Source organism: Lathyrus oleraceus, chromosome 6, assembly GCF_024323335.1.
Source record: "Lathyrus oleraceus cultivar Zhongwan6 chromosome 6, CAAS_Psat_ZW6_1.0, whole genome shotgun sequence".
NCBI classification, from domain to species: Eukaryota; Viridiplantae; Streptophyta; class Magnoliopsida; order Fabales; family Fabaceae; genus Lathyrus; species Lathyrus oleraceus.
Genome location: NC_066584.1, coordinates 295,315,706 through 295,321,809, shown reverse-complemented (window position 1 = coordinate 295,321,809; position 6,104 = coordinate 295,315,706). Strand labels below are relative to the sequence as shown.

Sequence of the window (6,104 nt, the reverse complement as noted above, 5' to 3'; positions counted from 1 at the left end):
AGGATGACACGGTCTATGCCTTGTGTTCAATATAGACATAAGGGCAAAAGGGTAATTATACACATAATTATTATCACAGAAGGATTTGTCAGACCACATGACATTTTCGTGTCTTGGGTAGCAGTGATGTGTTGCTAGATACCGCTCACTGTTTATTATGTTAAATGCGTGATTTAATATAATTGTCAATGTCGCGAAAACCTACAGGGTCACACACAAAGGACGGATTGATGAGAGATAGAGTAACTAAGGAACACCGTAAGGTACGGTGCACTTAAGTGGAATACGAAATATGGTAAGGTACCACACGCTTAAGTGATTTTGGGCATATTATAAGATATGGGCCAAAATATACTTAAGTGGGATTTTTAGCTTGAAGCCCACACAAGTGGTTCTATAAATAGAACCCTTGGGTACAAGCATTGTCACTCACTTGGAATTTTGTTTCCCTCTCTCTCACTCAAAGTCTTCATTCGTAGCAGCTAGCACTGAGATTGAAGAAATCCGTTCGTGTGGACTGAGTAGAGGCGTTGTCATCGTTCAACGTTCGTGATCGCCACAAGAGGTAACTATTCTATCACTGATCATGCCCATTTGTAAGGATCATTAAAGGAGAAATTTTAAATTCCGCTGCGTTTTGGATCGCAATTCTCCTTCAATTAAGTGTTTTAAGAATGACAGAAAAGATTGAACGGTTAATCCAAAACGTGAGGCTCAGGACTGATCATTCGAGGGTTCCCACCGGAATGCAAGATTCGAATGGTGCTCTTCTTTCGTGTTTTTTTAAAAAAGGAATTTAATCGAGTTGCAAAGATAGTTTAAAAAATAAAATAAAATTATAGGGATAAAATTAATTTTACAATTTTATATATATATCGAATTAATTTTATATATATAATCGAGTTCCCACCAGAATGCTAGATTACAATGGGAGGAAATGAAATTAAATGTTGAAACTACGGAAAGTTAGTGAAGTTTAAATCGAAAATTTAGTGAATTTGAATGTGATTATTTACATGTGTAAAGGTATGAACATAGATACCAATAACCTAATTAGATTAACTAACACATGGAAATCAATTAACCGTACAAAATCCCATATAAAAAAAAATCAATAATTAAGAAAATCTAAAGAAAACTAAACATTTAAAATCTAAACAACTAATTAACGATTAAATTAAATTAATCAAATAAAAATATAAAAGTAAAATAAATAGTAAGAAGTTATAAAAAATTAAATGAAATAGTAAGCATAAAAAATAAAAATATGAAGATGTGCTACTCCCAAGTATCGAACCCATCCCACTAAGAAAGTGAAATCACTCTCTCTCCACTCGGCCACTGGTGGTCATTTGCTAAACCAACCAAAAGATTAGGCATATCACAAAAAAACGAAACAAAGCAGAAAAAGAAAAGAGTGGAAAGTCATAATGGGCCACGAAGTGTGGATCCTAAAAATAAAGCCCAAACAACGCTTGGATTGTGCTGAAATCGGGTCAACCAAACATTAACCAAAAAACTGGCCGACATGGAGGTGAACATGGGAATCCAATGGACAAACCCTAGCCGCATGGCTGTTGGGTGTATATGACGAGGCATATCATCATCAATGCCAGTAGACAGCAGTTAATGAAAAGCTGTTTGCAAGGGGAAGCCAAAAAACTTTTAATGATACGCCATTCACCTTCCCAACAAATGAGCTTAAATGGTATTAAACTTTAATCAAGAATAAACATTCCTATATATTTTTTAAAACATATTCCACTCAAAAGAGGAACCGAAGGTCATAAACGACAATAGGAATGTTACAGAGTGCGAAGCGAAGAAGATGAACGGTAAGAGAGATTGACGGGAAGAAGATGGTATTTACCTATTCGCAGAGATGACAGCGGAGATGGAAAGAGCAATGTCAGATCGTCTTCTTCAAATGCCTTCCCTCGTTTCGTATTCTCCTCGCCGTCTCTGAAAATACCGTTCCTAGGGTTTTTCGGCCGTCTCAAAAATTCCTTCTTCGTGGTCGCCCTCTCCTCTTTTTATACTCAGCTTGCTAGGGTTTCAGATTCGGCTTATGGAGATCAAAAGGGCATCTCTATGAAATCCTTTAGGGTGCTCAGTTTGTTTGCCCTATTTGATGTTTGATCTGGAAACGGTAATATGAATCCTACACTTTCCCCTTTTGAATTTGTCCTAATCCTTTTTGGGTTATTTGTTGAATCTTAACACCTTGCTAATTTATTTGTTTTTTACTGCAGTGAAAACCGGTGAGAGTAAAAAATCCAATTATCACAGGGATTTTTGATCGTGAACACGGTATCCACGTTTTTCACTTTCTTCAATTATGCAGGGTAGCTTCAGTTTCTGTTTTTTTCTCTAAAACATGCTTAAAAATTTTCCCTGCTTGCTCAGGCTTGGCTTTGTAGATGGGGTTAACAGACTCTAGAGTAAATTCCATGCCAGATATTTGACACATGAGCGAGATCAGCGTGCAACACTATCTTGCGAGTTTGACGGTTGCATCTGAGAAGTCATTTGATTTGAAGTACAACTGAACCATGCATCTCAAATAGAACCAACATGCCAGGGAAGATTCTTGACAATGAATGAATGATCTTATTCTTGCTCTTCTTCCTTTCCAAGTACTGATTCTTGTTTATCTAGTTTTGATAATGACCATTATGATTTGGTTTAATTTTGCAGGGCCACCGTTGTGTTTGTTGTAGTGACCAAGCCTGTTGGAATGCATCAAGACCTTTATCTTTGACCATTATCAAACAAAAGAATCGATCCAGACCAGAGGATACAAATAGGAGCAAACATGAGTTGACTCTGTCATGAACAAGAGTTAATGTGTATCTTGTAAGGTCAGACAATTACTTGATGAGAGGAGACTTGAACAACCATCCATAGCCAAAATCAGCTTGTTACAATCTCCATCAAAGTATTTTCTAAATCCTAAACTGCAGAATAGAGAAGTATATTATCTAGACGGTTCCACTTAAGAGTTCAGGATCAGCATCATGTGGAAGGAATATTGAAAGATTATCCAAGTTGGGAAAGCCTTGAAGTCTCAATCCATTCTCATTTGCCAAATGAAGTAGACATGTAAAGCACAAATGAGGAGATATGTCACTGATGTTTGCAGCGGCATTGCATTTGGCAGGAAAATTGGCCAGTAAATTCTTGAAGTATATTATTTCTTCTTGGTCCTGAACAACAGTAAATTTAGCAGATGCTTGAACTTGGTTGGCCTCGATGGCCTGAAATGCCTAAGGTTGGACCATGTTCTTATTGGCCTTATATGGTTCTTTACATAGGTTTGATGCATTATTTTTTTGTATGAACTAGTTAACATATGTTTAATGCCTTGTTTGACTGTATGATAGGCTGCAATGCCTCTGGCTAGTCCTTTTTAAGTCATGCGCCCATGGAAAGATTGTTGGATAATAGCTTGCAACATGGAGGTTCACCTATCTTGCACATGAAGTAGCGTTGCTACATGGCACAAACCCAACATCAATGGTGGAAAAGGGATTAGGGTAAGTGTTGAAAGAGTGTAATTTTGTTGTATTTTCCAAAACTGTTCTTCATTATGTTTGTAGTGTTGGTAAAATTTTGGTGACACTGAATTATTTAGCAGCTTGGCAGACGAACCAACGATTTCCTTTGAAGTTGGAGTTATACTCATCCTTTGTGACGATTCAAACTTTGTTCTGCTTGTATATGCATTTCTAGTAGCAGTGCCTGTGACAACCGTTTTCTCAGCATCAAGAAACTGAACGGGATTCTCATCTGAATTTTCAAAACTAGACGAATGAACCTCGTCTAGGATATTCTCAACATTCACATCAAGGCAGGTTTTAGCAGATTAGGAAAGGGTATTACGGTTAGAAATTTCTTGTTTTTCTGTTATGAAAATTTTGCAGGTTAAGGTTGGTTTAAGATGGTAGCATGCTTTGCCTTTTTACCGTGTCATTCGTTCTATAATACTTATGCTTTTCTTTGCCATGGGCTACTGTCCATTTGTTTGTTTGGTTTTGCTGCCATGTCAGTTAGGTGAAAGATGCTAGGTTAATATTAGATGGATGGTGACGACTGAATGTTAGGTTTAAATTGATTTGTCAAGGTGAATAGTGAATGAAAACTGAATTGTGAATGTTTATTGATTGGCCGCACGTGAAGGACGTGTTTGTTTGTGCGTTAGCAATTGGTTCTCTTTTTTACATTGCAGAAAACAAGTCATAACAATTCTGAACCGTTGGTTTTGTGGCAAGGTATTGGTCAAGGAGTTTGGATCGTGATCACATTTGGAGACGCACCTTTCGCTCATGGATGCTCGGAATCTTCCTATCTTGGAATTGTTGCTAATGAGCTAGGAGTTTGGCTATCATATCAAGTTGAACTATTATGGAATTTTGTTGTGAAATTTGAAATGAACCTTGTTAATTGGAAAAATGTAAAAATGTAATATATGTAATTTTTGTTGTAAGGGTGTATGTATTTGTATGGTTTATATATGAAATGGAAAGTTTGGAAATTGGTTCAAACAATGGTTTTTGTATTGAAATGAAATGGTTTATGTAATAGGATCCCACATGTAATTGTGACTTGGGATTATTTGGGATTAGATTATGGTTGAATTATGATGTGATTTTGAATGTATGGAGAGTTATTAAATTCTATGAAAATAGTGAAATCTCATTTCCTTTTATACGGTTTGAATGGCATTGAAAAGAGGAAATGAAATGAATCATGAATGATAGTTTGAGACTTAGGTTTGGAAATGGGTGGTTGACTTTGGCCAACCGGTTGACCTAAAAGTCAATTGTTGACCAAGGTCAACAAATAGTCAAAGTTTCCAAATTGCACCCTCTCATGTAATGAACAATGGAATGTCGTGTAATGCTACTCGAATGGGATCTTGGTCATGAATTTGATATTGTAGTGAATGCATTTGTATTGAAATGACATGAACATGCTTTGCAAATGATATGACTTCGAATCAACTATGACCATAACTTTTAGCTGACTTAAAGTCAAAGCAAAAATCCGTGAATGAAGTGTGAAAGAAAAACCTATGACAAATCTTGAATGAACCATTAAATAATAACCAAAATCGGGGTGTGACAATTGCCCCTATTTAAACATCCTCCACCAGAGGAAAATGAAACAACACTTTTCATCGGATCGCAGTGGGGGATGGTTAAATACTATGAAGACCCAGATTTTGATCCTGAAAAAGGCAAATGTTATGATATGATATGCATGGATGTAGGATTCTTTATTTTTGAATTTGTCTGTTAGGGACACGGTGAACTTTTAGCATGAGATGTTATAACAGACAAACCAATCTGTGGGGAACTCTGATGGCCCACAAGGAAATAGACAAACAATGCACATCCAACTCACTGGGGATAACAATCCTGCTGGAGAGTCAGACACACACTGGGGAGTAATCAAAGTGAAAGTTGACAAATGACACTTAGAACACCAGATATTTTGACAGTAAGTTCACACATGACTTACTACAACTTGAATATTTTGAGAAAATTTCCACAACAAGTTCATACATGACTTGACAACGTCGGAACAAAAGGTTCAGCAACAGGTTCATACATGACCTGACAACACTGGAATAATCAAAGAAAAAGATTCTTCAAAACAAGTTCAGACATGACCTGGTAATACTGGAATAAAGGCTCAACAGCAACGGGTTCATACATGACCTAACAATGCTGGGGAATACCAAGAACGATTCTGACAGCAGGCTCAGACATGACCTAACAATGTTGGGGGATATCAAAAATGTTCCATAAACAGATTCAAACATGACCTGACAATACTGGAAAGCGTACAAAGAAAGTTCCATCAACATGACAGGTTCAGACATGACCTGATGATTCTGGAGAAAGTCAAAGAATTTAATAACAGGTTCAAACGTGACCTGACACTTTAGAATACTTCTGACAATTCTGGAGATTTCTCACAAGAAATTCATCCAATCAAAGATTTTGGAGATTCTTAATAGGGAAATTATGCAAAACAAAGATAAGCAGGAGTCTTCTTATAAGTAGATCACCTGTGCAAAAGGCTATGATAATTCTTTA

The 6,104-nt window shown here is 36.6% G+C and overlaps 1 long non-coding RNA gene across 1 annotated transcript; it reads left to right on the top strand.

Moving 5' to 3' along the window:
- The first annotated feature begins 3,112 nt into the window (after positions 1-3,112).
- On the top strand, positions 3,113-4,485 carry LOC127098580 (uncharacterized). Its single transcript, XR_007793386.1, has 3 exons — positions 3,113-3,271; positions 3,384-3,536; positions 3,638-4,485. It is a non-coding gene; the product is annotated as an uncharacterized LOC127098580 (long non-coding RNA).
- The last annotated feature ends 1,619 nt before the right edge of the window (positions 4,486-6,104 follow it).